Consider the following 18,151-nt stretch of genomic DNA (forward strand, 5'->3'; position numbering starts at 1 on the left):
CATTATAAGTCGTTGCCATAAGCGTAGGCTAAAAAGCCATTCTGAAAGTACACCAAATTGTTGGAGGAAATTGGTTTAATATTATGATTTCAATGTTTTTGACACTTTCATTTATATTATAAGAAACTTAAATAAATAAAACGAAAAACCCATAACTTGTCAAGCTAAGCTTATATTTTTGTATAGATACTTCATCATAATGAAACAGTTATACTCTTCTATATAAATAAAAATGGAATGGTATTTTTATGTTATGTTATGTTTCCAAATTGTTCCGACGTGTTTTTGTATGTAAAAAGCAAATTTAACGGGAGTGGACGGAACTGTAAGTTTGTACGGGACGTTTCATGGTGTTTTTAACTGCCTACTTGTTGGCAAAACAAAGTTTGCCGCGATCATTAGTATAACTTTTTGTTTTGGAAATTCACTTGATATATATTGTAAAAACATTGTACTGTTGAAATTTAACTTCTATTTCAACAAAAATTAATAATCCTCAATTTTTATCCCGAATCCCAGGACAAGCAAAATGGCCGGGAAATTGACACTCTAGAACCAACAAGTGCACTATCATCGTGAAACGCGTGTCTTGCATCGTACACGCAATTTTGTAGGTATATGTGGTAGAAAGCTTTTTGAACTACAAATGTAAGTAGCCGGTGCACAGTTTTGCTCCATCAGTCAATTCGATCAGTGCTAGCGTGCAGAAGGGAGAGAAGAGAGGGATCCATTCTACGAGAGGGAACCATTTCGCTTGCTCTTTGACTTTCTTGCCATCAGCATCACCACGCTTGTTGATGTGTGTAAGCTCAGGTACGAGTTATCAGGCGGCTGACGGTAGGAGGTTTCTTCAAGTTTGGTACTCAATGCTTGCGCTGCTTTTTTTTGAACAATGCTTGGGAAACCTAGCTTTGAACATTCAGTATTACGACAACTTCACCGGTTATTCAAATCACCGATTGGGACCAAATGTTTGGACCATGATAAACATTGGAGCTTGCATGTGTGTTGCAAATAATTTTCCAATTTTAATTTATACCGGTTTTCTGATCTATTTATTGAACAGCCTGATCCATTTTTGATCGGGTTTGGACAAAGAAATTAGCTGTTCTAAAACTAAATTTACATGTATTTGTTTACCAGTTCTGATTTTATTGTTGAAACAGCTACCGTCTTTAGTTCCTACTCATTTAAAATATGTAAAAACAAGAAAAATATTCCATCACTGCTGTTTTTTTCCAAACAATATGTATTCCTCTTCCAGCAATTCATTCGACAATTTCATCGAGGAATCCTCTAGAAATCATCAGGGTATTTCTCCTGGGAGTCCTTTGAGAATTCTTGCAGGAATTCGTCCATGGATGCCAACACGAATTTTTACGGGAATACATCTGAAAATTCCTCAATGAAGTCCTTCCACAGAAATCTCCAGGATTTTTTTCCAGGAATTCTACCGAAGTTCCTCCGTCTAACAGGATTTCCCATAGGAATTCCTCCTTAGATTTCCTCCAAGAATTTCTCTGGAAAATTCTTCCGGAGATTTCATTATGAAATCCTTCCAAACATTCTCTCCAGAAATTTCTTCAGGGATTTTCAAGAGCATTTAGCCGGGATTTTCCTCCAGGAATTTCTCCAGGGATTTCCTCCAGGAATTCCTCTGGATATTTCCTCCATGGATTTCTTACAGAAAATGCTACGGAGATTGACCCTAGGAATTCTTTTAGTGATTTGTTCTGGATTATTCATAATAAATCTTCGAGCTGTTAAGTGGAATACCTATAGGTATATTAAATATAGTGGGCTTCGTATCCGTGCGGTTAGTGTCACCGAGGCATTTAGCCGCATCGTGCTAAGGAGTGTGGGTTCGATTCCCGCCTCAGGCCGAAAAACTTTTCAAGAGGAATGTTTTCCGACTGTGCCACTGGGCGTTGCATGCTAGTCCGTTGTCTAGTGTGGTACTTCCTTCAAAGGGCAACTAGCCCACTGGAAGCATTAACGTGTAGTGTGTGTCTTTAACTTAGTCTTTAACTTAGTAAAAACCCAATTTATTACTATACCATTTATTTCATAAGAGTTTGTATCCTTTGACAGATACGCGAATTACGACCTCAACTGTAAGGCCGTCTTCAGTGTCGTGTACTACACTCGACTTACAGAAATTCTTCCACAGATTTTATCCAAAATTTTCTCTGGGAATTTCGCCCAAGAGCTCTTCCTAGGGTTTTCTCCCGAAATTCCTCCGGAGATTTTCTGTAGGAATTTCTCTTTGAATTTGCAGCAGGAATTTTCCTGGAAAATTCGTCCAGGATTTTTTTTTTTTTTTCAAAGTTCACCAGGGTTAGCTTCGCAGTTTTTGTCGGAAATTCTTTCGGAGCTCCATCGGAAATTCTTTTAGTGTTCGTCCTAATACTCTACCGTAGTTAATTTAGTGTTCCTTCAGAAATTCCTCGGATTTCCTCCAGAAATTTCCCGAAGCTCCTTCAGAAATTCCTTTGAAGATCCTTCAGGATTTCATCCATAGTTTCTTCAGGAGTTTCTTCGGAGTTTCTCTCAAAAAAATCCGCAGTTCCTCCAGCAATTGCTTCGGATTGCCTGCAGAAATTTTCTGTAGGACTTCCGAACATTTCTTCAGCGTTCCTCATGGAATTTTTTAAGAGTTCTTCATGGAATCGATTCGGAGTTCCTCCTTGAATTCCTTCAGATTTCCACAGGGAATTTTTTTGAAGCGCTACTGGCATTTCCTTCGGATTTCCGCCTTAGTTCCTCATTTTTTTATGGATTTCTCCGGAAATTCTTCAAAGTTCCTCTAGGAACTCTTTGGAGTTACGACAAGAACGCCTCCGACGCTCCTCCACGAATTCCTCTAGGATTTTGTCCAGACCTCATCCAGGAATTCCTCCGGAAATTCCTTCAGAGCTTTTCCGGAAACTTCATGGGAACTTCATAGGAGCATGAGAATTTCTTCTGAGTTGCTCGAGAAACTCCTTCGGTGTTCTTTCAGAAATTCTTCTGAATTTTGTCCAGTATTTCCTCCGAAGTTCCTTCAGAGCTCAACCGTGAATTTCATTGGGTTTCCATCGTGAATAATTCCTTATGGATTTTTTTCGTTGTTATTCCAGGACTTCTTTCGGGATTTTTTCTAGATTTCTTCCATAAATTCATCCCAAATTTTCTCAAAAGTTCCTTCAGGAATTCCTTAAGAGTTCATTCGGGAATTCCTGTGATATTTTCGCTGAGCTCCTCGCAAGTTTCTACAGAATTTTTTTCAAAATTTTTGCTGGGCGTTGTTTAGGGGTTTTCAGCATTTTACATTCAATAAGGTTTTTTTTACACGGGGGATGCGTGCCGTCCAAAAAAATCCGCGCAAAAAAAAACGTGGTGTTTCCGAGATTAGAGTAAAAATAAACCGTGCTAATTCTGGAATCCGTATAAAAAGAATCGTGTTAATTCTGAAATCCGTGTAAATAAGAAAAAACGCCGTGTTAATTCCAAATTCCGTGCAAAAAACGTACCGTGTAAATTCCGAAAGGCATGTTTAAAATCCGTGTAAAAAGAAAACGTGCCAAAAAATCGTGTAAAAAAACTGTAGTGTTTTCTTATTATTATACACTCCCGTGCAAAAGTTCGGGTTCACCCCCTCAAAAACATACAAAAGTGTTCTGCCCATATCTCTGTGATTACGCGTCTAATTGGAACTCTCAAAGTCGCATTCGAAATGCAAAGAGTTATTCTTACTTCGTATGTATTTTTACAAAAACATTTTTTTGAATTTTGTACACTAAATTTTAATCAAAATCAAAAAATAAAAAAACACACGGAAAAAACATTTGTAATTTCCTCAGCATTGGATCGACCAAAATTTTAAAACAACTCACGAATTTTTCGCAGAAAAATCTGAAAATTATTCAAAATCATTGAAACAGTCATCGTGCAAAAGTTTAGTTTCACCTGAACCGCACGCAAATCATTTTTGTCAATATCTCAGCCATTTTTCAACCGATTTGATTAATTCATAGCTTTTTCAAACGCAAATAATGGCGTGTACATGATTGGTTTGATATTTCACAGATTTTTCGTGTTTTAAGTAGGTTCAAGGGGCTTTTCGTATACGGCTTAGAGGGTTTCAATTGGACGTGTAATCGCAGAGATATGGACTGAACACTTTTGTATGTTTTTTAGGGGGTGAACCCAAACTTATGCATGGGAGTGTACGTTAAAAATTGAGCCACAACCCAAAATTTTAAAATGTTTTGTGCACTGTCACTATTTTTAAAACACGTTTAAAGTTAGTATGGAAATCGCTTTTAAATCACCCCTCGGCAAATTTTATTACAGGACGAGCTGTCATTAAGTAAATTGGAATGTCATTGAGTCTACAGATTTAAATTTTCATGAATCATTCATAAAGCTTAAATTAAGATATTGAAGCGCAATAAAATTGTGATATATTAAGAAAAATGTGCTTTTTTGATCGCTACTTGGACCTGAAACTTGTTTATCGCTAAACAATTCAAATTATTCGGATATCGACGGGAATTCCATCCGATTTTCTATGGATTCATCAGTAATTATTTTAGAGTTTCTCTAGATTTCCTCTTTAAAATCCTCCAGAGTTCTTGCGAGAATTTCTCATGAGTTTCTCCCAGAAATGCTACGAAGTTTCTTCAGAGTTCTTTCTGAAATCCCTCCAGAGTTCCTTTTTTTTTCAGAAACTCCCCCGAAGTTCGTCCAGCATTTGGATTTCATCCAAATATTTCTCTGAATTACATCCAGCAATCTCCTCGGAAGTACCTCCGGAGCTTCACCGGGAATAGTTCCGAAGTTCTTTTATAAATTCTTCCAGAATTCCTTTAGAGATTGCCTTGGGTTTGATTCAGCATCTGCTCAGTAGTTCCTTTGGATTTTCACCGGGAATTCTTTCGAATTTTCTCCATAGTTTCTTCAGAAATTTCTTCGGGATTATTCAAGAAATTACCTTGGAGTTCCTACAGAAGTTCCTCTGCTTCAGGACTTCCTCTAGGAATCTCTTCCGGAGTTTTTTCAAACATCCTGTAAGAATTCCTTCAGAGTTCCTCCGAAAAGTCCTTCGATGCTCCACCGATTATTTCCTCAGAATTTATTCATAGCTCCTCTAGCAACTTCTCGACAATTCCTTTGGAGTTCCCAAAGGAATTTCTTCGGAGTTCCTCCAAAAACTCTTTCTGAAACTGCTTTCAGGGTTCCTCTAGGAATTCCTAGGGATTATCTACGAAAAATTTTGAGAACTTTCTCCGGGATATCTTGCAGAGTTCCTTCGGGAATTCCACCAGAGTTGATCTGGGAATTATTTCTGAGTTCCTCCAGGAAGTACTCTGCACTTCCCCAGGAGTTTCTTCGGGATCCTTCTACATATTCCTTCGGAGTTCCTCCAGCAATTCTTCGAAATTCCACTAGAGCTCCATCGGGGATTTCGCACCAGTTCTCCCAGAAAAGTCTCTGAAGCCCTGCCGAGAATTCCTTCAGAGCTCCACCGTGAATGCCTTCGGAATTCCTCCAGGAATTCTTTTGGAGCTCCTTTCACCAAAGGGAATCTTGTCCAAATACTTTGGGAATCATGTAAGAACCTCTGGGAATTCTATGCGAATCCTTCAGGTATTCTGTAAGAATACACACCTAAAGAACCAATATTGGCTGAGCAGTAATGGTGGAAGATCTAAATATAGGAACCGAATTCCAGACCGCTCGCTAGCTAGGAGATTGTCCGCCCCACGATGGTTCAGAGAAGGTCGGAATCAATCGATACCGATGTTTTCGCATGACATAAGCAAAGCCATCTTGACTAGAAAACCATAGTGATTGAACCCTTGAAAAAGGGCCCAAACGGACCAAAACGTCCTGAAAAATTAAAAAAAATAGCGTTTTTAAATCCCTCACAACTGCTCAGCCAACATTGGTTCAATAACATAACCTCAGTCGAAGCTCATCCAAAAATACACACTTAAATTATTTTACAGGAATCCACGAGTTTCACCGTAATCTCAACAGCTGAAAAGTTCGGTGAAATAAATTAACGGAGTACGGTAAATTTTTACAGTTTTCGGTAAAATTTCACCGGAATCCGTTGATTTTCGACGGAATTACGGTGTTTTATTTTATCGAACTGTTCAACTGTTTATGTTACGGTGAAATTTACGGATTACGGTAAAATAATTTAAGTGTGTAGTGTAAAAACATCTTCGACCGGTGGGAATCGATCCTCAATTAAGTCTTGCTGAACAGCTGCGTGTGTACCATACGGCTATCTGGACTGTGGAACTTATTTAGGTTAATTGGGAATCATGATCGATAAATTCCGGAATGCTCAATGCTCAAAATAAAGCTCCCAATTAATTACTGTGCTAGTGATTACTAACTTAATTGAGACGTAATGCCACAAAGAAGAAGAAGAGGAAGAAGAAGGAGTTAAAACATAAATTTTTATCAAACATTTTATGCAATCCTTCACATTACCAGATCTGGTCTTGTCGAGCAGTACACGTCCAGATAATAACTAATATTTCTTCTCTGATTCAAGCACATTGAGTGTGCCAGTCAGTATCACCCCTTTCATCCATCTTCTCTCGTACTGTAGAAGCATGCAAATTGAAAAGCCCCTAACCAGAATTGATAGTCAAACATCATAGAGAAAAGAGAAGGAAAAATCACCCCATCGTGGTCTCTCTCGTCAGAAGTGATGCAATCAACCTTGCTTTCGTCAACTTGGGTCCTCTTTGTAGAGGAATGTGGAGTAGTTTGCTTCTTCTGCTGAAAAGTGCAAATTTGCGTCCATTTTGTACTATTTCGAACAAAAAGTAGGTGTGTATCGAAACATGATGAGTTTCACTGCATCTGAGTACAATTCAATTACATGTTGGTTGCATTGCTCCAAAAAAAGTTCAACCACCCATCGAACTTTGCACACTTTTCCCCTACTAGCTCCACCGAGAAAAAACTTGAGATGGATGGCTACCATCAATATCATCATTAGTCTTCTTTCAAGACATGCTCTCTCTCCGACAAGACATCAGACGATGGCGATGGTAGTGAGTGACGATTTGACGAAAACAGTTCCAACTCGACGACGACGACAAGAGTTGCACTCCTGGCTATGAGGTCTTCTTCCGACGATGACAACCAGTGCCAAACCGAGGAAAAAGTCAACCTCCGCACCTCTAGAGGAAACTGTGAAATGTGTATTTCTCGACAGGCAGTGTTCAGTTCCGTAATATCTTCCATATCCACTTCTGGCGAAGGAGATTGAGCTACGTCGAAAGAAATAATTGAATAGATTGTTAAGAGTTGGCACAAGCAGCATACCATAGTTGCGAAAATAAAATGCGATGGAAAAATATCAAGTATCCAATTATATTTGCGATGCTGAACTGGGTTTACTATGTAGGCAACATTTTCTTTTTACCCAAAGATGGGAGTAACGATCCTTGGTTGGTGGCTGGCAGATAAAAGAGATGCTGAAAAATATCCGAACACAAATGACTGCCTTTCCAGGGATTGCAATGCGGTTGCTATTTTAAAACGCGTCTGTGCGAGTTGTTTACCTTCTTCAAGGTTAGGGCCGAGTGAGGAACATTTTTAGATTGTTGTGTAGAGCATGTTGCAATAAGTAATAAATAATGACCTTATATACGTAACTTTTGCTGGTTCAACGTCCCTGACCTGCGTTACAATGTTCCTCGAATGTCCCACGCTTCTTAGGTAATACTCCGCTTGATTTTACCGTTTACCCAACTCCTGGCAGTTCTTTACGGTTTATGTCCTTCTAATTAAAACTCCAATGTCTTGTCATTTTAGATACTGGGTCGCCAAAAAATCATTCCGTTTTCATACACACCACTATTAATGGCATTCAAAATTCCTCAGAAGATTTTTGGAATTTGTTTTTTTTTCCAGGAAAATCATCAAACATTTATTCTTTGGAATTTTCTAACCAATTCTAACTAAGATTCTATCATTTTTAAGATGTTTCTCAGAAATCATTTCACAGATACCGCTAGTTACTATTCCACAGTTTGGGTTCAGAGCTCCTCAAAGAAGCTTGGCAATATTTCCTCAAGGGATCATTAATTGTTTTCAAAGGATGCCAGCCAAAGTACCACCAGTGATTTCTCCATCGGATCCGGAATTTTAAAGTTAAATGAATTCTTGAAGAAACCCTAAAAAGCTACAGACATTTATGGAAGTAATATTTTGTTGAAGCAGCCATTTTTTTATGGATTTTTGTAAACATCGCAACATTAATTTCTATAACACATCATAACAAAATCATTGGAAGTCTTCTTTGATATTTTTTTCAAAATACTCTGAAAGACAATGTTCTATTTTCAACTGATAACACATATTGAACAATATGACATAGTTAAATTTTCTATATATATTTTGATATCTTCTTTTCTAATTTCAAATCTCTTAATAAATTCGACTGTGAGCCAAAACTAGATGTAGAGGTGAGGCAAGTATCCTTCTGGCTAATTTTCATGTTATGAAAAGTGTTCTTCATGAATTCATGTTTTGAAAAACTACATGTTATTGTTTTAAATCTAAATTAACTTGGTTTGGTTTGAAACATCGAGTTTTAAGTGTAAAACTCCAGTGTGAAGCTAACTTTGAGTTCAATCAAAAATTTGCTTTCTTCTTCCAAACATGTTCATAAGAATTTTAAAACTATGAAAAAATACCATATTTCATCGCTTAGAATTTTTGCCTATTTCGAGAACTTTTTTAGTGTGCAATGATTTTGAATAGTGTTCGGTTTCATTGCTGTAATAATTTTAAAAGACGTCCCACGAAGCGGATAGATGTGTTATCAATGTCAGAAAATCGATTTATTCTGAAATCTTGTTCGAATAAACGCTTCTAAATAAAATTTACGAGTGAAAATAGGGTTTTCCTAGTTTTTTAGTTGTAGAAATTAAGACTGTAATTAAAATTGTTTATTTTATGTTAAACATGTTCACTGAATTTGCACTAGAAATTTTATGCTGAAACGCCGATTTCAGTTCTGGATTATAGATAAACAGGTTCTGAAACTTTTCAGTTACCTTGCAACTAATGTATTCGCAATGGTATCCTACAATATATATAAGGTTTTCATTCGGAATGGTTTTGAAATATTGTTCCTACTGGTTGAGTGCAGCTAATGGTATTGTACAATCAAATTTATATCGATTAGCTGAAGGTCATCGTTTCACAACTCGTTTCAATGGTACACAAAAACAAGTTTCTTAGTGACTGAGAAATTTTGAGATTATCATGAATTTACTATTTTTTCCCAAACATATTCATCAGATTTCTACAAATCTTTTATACTTTTTAAACAAGGTTGCTTTTAAGTGCAATCCAGAATATTCATTTCTGCTCAAACATGCTCACCGAACTTGTACAATCTAGTTTATGCAAACAAGTTCTTAAAAAACTTCCTTGAAGTTTTTAATCAAAATTAATTTGGAGTGTATTTTATGTAAATTTCTACTACTACTCTAAAATGTTCTCCAGACTACTGAAATCAAATTTATGTTGAAAAACCTACATGTTATTGCTATATATACCATGACCCCATAGTTATGGATCAGATAATGTGGTGTCCAACCTATAAAATTCAATAAAACGACATGGAAAATGTAAAATTGTAATTTAAAACCACGAATTGAATCGTTTCTAATTGGAACTTCGGTTAGTAAACTGTTTTGTGTGTAATATTTTCAAGGGATTGCAAGAAAATTAAAAATTGTATCGGGTTCTGAAAACCATATTATGGATAAATTTTCATATTATGAATCAAATTGTGACATATTACGGATCAGCAACTCAATGAATCTGTATTGCATGATTTGGCGAAAGTTAACAATGTGTCACATATTACTGCAAAATATAGCAGTGGTAGAGCTGGACACGAGGGTAAAATACCCTTTTTTGTGATACTGCATTGTATAGTAACTGAGACGTGCACTGTTTTCACTCCACACCAAGTTTTCCACCGATTTTTGTCTGCTAAGAAAAGAAATTTAGAAACCTTGATGTTGTATTAGTTTTATCCTTATTGCTATTATCTAAAAATGTCGAATCCAATGCTTAAAATGGCAGAAATCTACATTCTTTGGAAGTGATCCATAATTGTGGTAAACAGTCATTTCCTGGACCATATTATTAGATGTGCCAATATTCGGTATTTAGAATCAACAATCAAAATAAATGTTTTCCAAAGATGAATTTATACTGAATCGAAGCGAACGAGCATGTTTTATGCTATAACATTTGAATTTTAGCACCTGTGAGAGCTTATGAATGCTGACGGCACTTCTTACAGAACACGACCATATAATGAAAGCTTTGTGGTACCAACTAAACATTTGTCAATACATCGTTATTTAGCGGTTGAATGTTGAGCTTTTCATTACAAATGGTAGAAGACAAACAGTATAACATGGGAAAAATATGTTTTACGTCAACATTTATGTTTTGAGCGAGTTATCCGATGTTGAACGCCAAAGTGATCCGTAACTGTATGGGCATGGTATATATTTTTTTTCAGTATCATCAATTTTAAGTGTTACCAAAAATGTGTATTCATGTTCACTGCACTTATACAAGCAATCTTAAATAAAATGTCTCATTGAACAACATTACAGAAGGAAGTTTTTAACCCGGTCATTCATATTAAGAGATAAAACTGATAAGGATCAGTTGCAGGTTATCTAGATCAAAATCAAAGCGATAAAAATGTAGTGCAACTTATTCCAAAATATTTTGTCCAAGTAACCAAATTTTTAGCATGCATATCCAGAGCACCATGGGCGTAGCAAAGATTTCCACCAGAGGGGGGCAAGCAACCTCATAAGTTCGTTCACGAATTTCACGCAAAACGATTGTTAAATACATCCGCGCAGCATTTTTGCATGAAACGTTAGAATATGAATTTTCCCAAACATCTCGCAGGTATTCCTCTAATGAATCCGACAGTAAATCGCCTTGTAAAATGTTAAGGGATTCCTGTGAAGATTTTTGTAGGATTTGTTTCAAATGTCTTACCCGAGTAATCTGAAATTTTCCATGCGTACTTCCAGAAACTCCTCAATATACTCTTAAACGTGATGCATGAGTTCATGAGTTCTATACTATACGTTATATTTTATATATGTTCCAATTATTTAATATGTTCTCCTGGATTCCACTAAGTATTTTTATTAGAGTTAAACAAGTAATACTTCCAATTCCAAAACGGATGCCTTCAAATGTTTTCACTTGACTTTCTTCTTGACTTTCTTTACACCAGAAATTCCTCTAAGGGTTGGTTCAGGAATACAGTCAGTAATCAATTTTAGATTTTTATCAAAAAATTGTTTCAAATTGATACCAACTTGTTCTTGAGATATTTCTTCACACGTTACTTCGAGTATTTTTTCCAGGACTCGACCATATTTCCATCAATTCCAACAAAGATGTTTTCAAACGTACTTTCAGAGTTACCTATGAAAAAACTCGAACATTCTAGTATTCCCTTCAGTAATTCTTTCAATTTATTTGCGTACAATCTGAAAAATAAATCCTCCATAATTTCATCTAGATATACTTAGATAATATTTTCCAATATTGCCCCAAAATTCATCCAGTTGTTTCTTGAGGAGTTCCTTCTTAAAATGTAGCTACTGCTGATAAAATTCCTAAGATAGTATAATAGCTGTTTATGGCAAATTACTTTGAAGAATCACAGGAGCAATTTCTTGAGAAATATATGCCTAAGACAATACTTCTTGATTCCTTGAAAACAGCCTAGGAACCCTTCAACAATCTAAGCAGTTTCTGCTGGAATTGCTCAGAATAATCCTAAAGAATTAAATGTTGTGTAAATTCTTAAAAAAAAAATTGAGAGATATGTATGTAAACATCCCTGGAGCTCTAAGAAGTACCATAAACAAATTTTTGATTAGTTTTAGGCAGTCTTTCCATGCACAGAACCTATGTGCAACTTTGATTTGAACCTTGCAACTTGTAAATTGACGCTTATATTGAGCTGTTCGGTGATCGGTAAGAACGGTAAGAGTCCTGGGTTCAAATCCCAGCCGAGCACCCATATTTTGTCCATCATTACCACGCGTAATGAGTTAATTTAATTTAATAACCATGTGGATTGGATTACCGAGCAGCTCAACATAAGCGTCAATTTATATTAGAGTGTTACTGCCTCTCTGTAGTAGTCCTGTCGTCACTTGAGTGAGAACGACACGTTGATAGCCTTCCCACATCTTTACTGTTTCACAATACAGTTGTTGTGGAAGCGATGTAGGTATGATAGGCAAACAGTTTCAACACTTAATAAATCGCACTCGCTCTTCCCGCGTGTGTAGTTAACATGAGATGGATGGATATGGGTTATGACCCGCGTGGTCTGTAGGGATTTGAATTCTAAACTTGTAACCAACTCAGCTATTGGGTCACCAAGTGGCTCAGTAGCTTAGTTGGTAAAGCGCTCGTCTAGCATACAAGAGTCCTGAGTTCAAATCCCAGCCGAGCACGTGGATTTTTTTCATAATTTCACCCATAATTTGTCAATCTTTACCACGCGTAATGAGTTAATTAACTTAACAAATTGTGTTGAACCGCAAACGCGCTTCGTCTTTGTACCAGTGTTTCAAACCGATCCCGGTACATGTGCACTTCGGTTCAAACTTAGGTTTAAATAATGGCACAAAGCAGACAGACAGGGAACGGTTGAAATCTACGCGGATAAATTTCTACGATCATATACGGAACTTCTTGGTTCAAATCGCAAGACTCTTGAGGCTTGAATAAATGTTTCACTTAATCAGATCAACTGAGATCAATACTCTTAATTACATTTAGCGATAACTTTATGAAAAAACAGGGATTTTACTATATCATACATCAAAATACGATAAGTAGAAATTGATAAGCGTGGATATCAACAGTTTTCTGTTTGTTCGATTGTGTCATCGTTCTGAACCTCGGATGCAACCGAAGATTTGCAAAAAAATTTGAACCGCGGTTGCATATGAGGTACAAATGGTTTTCGAACCAGCGTTTGTAGCGATGTTCACTTTACACATGTTTGGGTTTAGGTTCAAATTCTAGCGATTCGGTTTGCATACGAGAACAGAGCACAAGGAGAGTACAAAACCGCCTGAACCAACTGCTCGGTGTTCGTTTGGGAATACTGGTGTTAAGTTGATTTTTTTCAGGATTCCCAAAAAATGTCAGGGAAATGATTTTTTGGAGACATCTTAGAAGGAGTTTGTGAATCTCAGTTACCCGCTCAAATACCGAGCCAAGCGCACGCGTTTATTTTCTCGCTCCTCCGCTCGTCACGGTAGTCGAATAAGTCTCTTTTCGAAAGCGTTTATTTCGATCATTATTCCGTATCTTCGAAGTGTTACACATCGACGTTTCGACGTCAAATCGCGGTGCAGAAATGCAACGGCGCGAAAATACTTTTCGCATCGACTATTCGAAGATCCCTAAAAAACCCTCATATGAGGAACTCCATCACTTCATAGGTGAGGTGCTTGGAATGAAGCGGGAGGAAGTGAAACGCCTCCAATGCAGTAAATTCCTGGGTTGTGCTTTTGTCAAAGCCAGCAGTTTCGCCGTTGCAGAGCGCATCGTGCAAGAACACGATGGGAAACACGTGTTGGAGGTTGACAAAAAGAAATACTACCTTCGTCTGTGCATGGAAGATGGAGGCGTCGACGTGAAACTACACGACCTGTCGGAGGACGTCCAAGACAACTCCATCATTAACACTATGAAGGAGTATGGCTATATACTCTCGATCCGTGAACTTCTCTGGGATTCCAAATATCAGTTTGGAGCCATCTCGACCGGAGTGCGTCTGGTGCGTATGATCGTGAAAAAGAACATTCCGAGTACAATCACAATTGACTCCGAGACCACATGCGTTTCTTACAGTGGACAGCTACAGACGTGTGAGCACTGTAATGAGTTCGCTCATAATGGCATCACGTGCGTCCAAAACAAAAATCTCATGCTTCAAAAACTACACGCAGACAAGAGCTCCTAGGTCAATGTAGTTAAACAAGCAATCACTCCGAAAGGAAACACAGAGCAAACAACCACCGACAAGACTCGCCAACCGGCTACAAAACCAACCACAAGCAAACTATCTCAAACACCTGGCCCATCGTCCTCATCATCACCATCTACATCCAGCACCAAGCCAAATGGAACAATGCCACCACCGCCGTTTAGAACACAACCAGCACCAGCATTACAATCCGATTCCGACTTCCCCGCATTGCGATCCCAACAGCACCAAACAAACAACGAATACGATCAACGTCGCACCGATGGGCACGACACCGACAGCTCCACGACATCCACCAGCAGTAGGCGACTTCGGACTCGGCCTCCCGGGAAGAAGATGCGTCCTAACGACGAGGAAAACTCGCACGATGAAAACTAAGTAATCGAAATGGATTCGTTCAGTTACAACGTAGCTACTATCAACATCAATACAATCACCAACGAGACGAAGCTGGAAGCTCTAAGATCGTTCATACGAACTCACGACCTCGACATCGTATTTTTACAAGAAGTCGCAAACGAGCAACTAACCATCCCCGGATTCAACATAGTGTGCAATGTTGATCACGCCAGAAGAGGGACAGCGATAGCAATAAAACAACACATCAAGTTCTCTCACGTTGAAAGAAGTCTAGACGGTCGCTTGATTACGATGAGAGTTGACAACACAACTCTTTGCAGCTGCTACGCACATAGCGGCACTATCCACAGAGCAGAAAGAGAACACTTCTTCAACCAAACCATCGCATATTACCTCCGTCACAATACTCCGCACACAATACTGGCCGGAGACTTTAATTGTGTGATACGTCGAGATGACACAACTGGCAACAACCACAGCCCAGCACTCCAGCGAACCGTGCAACAACTGCAACTTGTCGATGTGTGGGAGAAGCTTCGTCGAAACACTCCAGGCCCCACATACATTACCCACAACTCCTCCTCTCGACTTGATCGTATTTATGTCAGCTCAAGCCTTAGGGATCAAATGCGAACTACGGACACACACGTTTGCTGTTTTTTCTGACCACAAAGCAGTTACACTCCGTATATGCCTCCCATACATGGGAAGAGAACCCGGTCGTGGGTTTTGGACACTCCGACCACATCTCCTAACAAATGAAAACATAGAGGAATTCCAAGTCCGTTGGCAGAGTTGGACCCGACAGAAACGCAACTTTCCGTCGTGGATGGCACGGTGGCTTCAATTCGCAAAGCCGAAAATAATGTCCTTCTTTCGTTGGAAGTCAAAAATCGATCAAGACAACTTCAAACGCGAAACCCAACGTCTATACAGTGAGCTTCAACGGGCGTATGATGACTATTTCCATGACCCCGATGCGCTCACCACCATAAACCACGTGAAAGGCCGAATGCTAGCTTTACAACGAGAACACACTCAGACTTTCCTGCGTACAAACGAGACATACGTCGGCGGTGAAGCGATATCGGTTTTCCAGCTTGGAGAGCGAAGAAGGAAGAGAACCACCATCACACACCTAAAAGGAGAACAAGACGAAACCTACGACACATCCGGAGCAATAGAGCAGCATTTGCTAGGATACTTTAAGCAGCTATACTCGAAAAACGAAAACCACACCACGATCGACGAAACCTTCCAAGTTGAACGAGCAGTACCCGACAACGATGAAACGAATGCCGCCTGGATGGAAGAAATTACCACCGCATAAATTCTCTCCTCGATCCGAAGCGCAACCCGCCGAAAATCTCCAGGGAGCGATGAAGGAGCGGGAACTCAACTTAGTTCTCAATGAAGCCCTCACACAACAATTCCCTCCGCAATTCGTGGATGGTGTAATCGTTTTGGTCAAGAAAAGAAATAGCGACGACACTGCGCGATCGTTTAGGCCGATCTCACTCTTGAACAACGACTATAAAATATTCTCCCGTATCTTGAAGTCCAGACTTGAAAAATTGAATCAAACACCGCATCATCAGCACTGCACAAAAGTGTGCAAACTCGCCCCATAACATCTTCCAAGCCACTCTTTCTCTAAAGGACCGCTTGGCACAGCTGAAACAACGAAAGCAGAGAGCAAAGTTGATCAGTTTTGACTTCGACCATGCTTTCGATCGTGTACGGCATGCTTTCCTATATCGCACCATGTGCGCACTCGGCATTAATAGAGACTTCGTGGAGTTGCTCGCTCGCATATCCAGACTCTCTTCATCCCGTCTATTGGTAAATGGCTACCTCTCAAGAGCTTTCCCAATCCAGCGCTCGGTTCGACAGGGCGATCCGATGTCTAGCTTGTTGTTTGTTTTGTACCTACATCATCTCATCTGTAGACTCGAGCAAGTTCAAGGCAACCAAATCGTAGTCGCTTACGCAGACGACATCAGCATCATATCCATAAATGTGCATGCCATCATCGAATCAAAATCTTATTTCTCTCGGTTTGAGTTCGCATCGGGAGCAAAGCTGAACCTACGAAAAACTCTCTCGGTGGACATCGGCGATCTAATGGCGTTTTCGTTTATTGCTGGGGCGAACCTAGTTTCGCCCTGGGTTCGCACTAACAGCTGTCAAAACGTTTTTTTATTGGGTTGGGTCGAACCCGGATCCGCCCCAGGTTCGACCCAAACACAACGAGGTTCGCTCTGCCGATTTTTTGCGATCCAACCTGAGCGGGGTCCAACTGTCAAAAATAGATTGTTTACATTTTTGTAATTATCAAAATTAACTATTATAGAAACATATTAGTAACAAAAGATGTATAGGAAAGCATTCGGCATTATTCATTGGATTGATAATGAGACTTCATTTTGTCTTTTTGCACTATAAGAAGTTAAATTTGATGAAACTGTGTGGCTGACATTTCGAATGTAGGAATGCCACAGTTGATTTGACTCGAACCTGGATCCGTTTTCGTTCGTTTATTGCGAGTCGGGTCAGCTCTGACCCCAGATTTAAAACCGAAAACGCCATAAGTGGACCCAATACACTCAACGTTTCATGGCTTCAAACAACAAATACAGTGAAAATACTGGGAATCGTCTTCGCGAACAGTATTCGCTTGATGATAAAGTTGAATTGGGATGCAACTATCAACCACTTTTCCCATATTGCATGGCTTCACTCTGGACGCTCACTCTCCCTGCACCAAAAAGTGACTCTCCTAAACGTATACGCCACCTCTAAAATTTGGTACCTATCCTCAATACTTCCACCGTCCGCTGTGCACACAGCAAAAATAACGAAAACGATGGGAACCTTCCTGTGGCGGGGGATACCAACTCGAATTCCAATGCTACAACTAACACGACCACGAGATAAGGGTGGACTGAATTTACATCTCCCAACATTTAAATGCAAATCTTTAATGCTCAACCGCCACCTCCGAGAGCGCAGTAGCATGCCATACTATCGAACCTTAATCACGCCAACTAACAACGTCGCGACCATTTGTCCTGCTGATCTACAAGACGTTAAGATAATTAAGCAATTACAAGACCAATTATCACCACAAGTATTAGAAAATCCATCAGCTGAAGTAATTCATCGATTCTTCGTAGAACAAACCGACGAGCCAAAAATACAAAGGAACCACCCTAACACACGATGGAGCAAAATCTGGAGAAATATAGGCACTCCACTATTGACATCACCTCAGAAAAGCACTCTATACATGATCGTAAACGAAAAGACCGTTTATGGAAAGCTCTACCATACGATTGGAAGAGCTGCCAGTGAGGTGTGTCCTTACTGCAATGGCTCAGTAGAAACAATGCAGCATAAATTCAACGAATGTCCTCGCATCGCACAAGCTTGGCTTCAACTGCAGCGTAGAATCGCCACAATTATCACTGGAAGACGACAACTCACATTTTCCGAGCTGGTACGCCCAATTCTGGACAACATTTCACCAAATCGGAGAGCTAAGCTCTTCAAACTGTTCATAGCGTACATCACTTTCATTAATAACATTAACGGTAGAGTAGATGTGCAAGCATTAGACTTTATATTGGCCTGCGAAGTTTGAAATATAATCCTGAAATTATACTTTTACAACTAACACGACCAATAAACGCTTTTACA

The 18,151-nt window shown here is 39.1% G+C and overlaps 1 protein-coding gene across 1 annotated transcript in view; it reads left to right on the forward strand.

Annotated features, from left to right (window-relative positions):
• The window catches only part of LOC5568626 (transmembrane and TPR repeat-containing protein CG4341), a 157,498-nt gene that overhangs the window by 136,179 nt on the left and 3,168 nt on the right, over window positions 1-18,151 (forward strand). The gene's annotated exons all lie outside the window — the stretch shown is intronic.

The sequence above is a fragment of the Aedes aegypti genome, chromosome 2 (assembly GCF_002204515.2).
Source record: "Aedes aegypti strain LVP_AGWG chromosome 2, AaegL5.0 Primary Assembly, whole genome shotgun sequence".
NCBI lineage: Eukaryota > Metazoa > Arthropoda > Insecta > Diptera > Culicidae > Aedes > Aedes aegypti.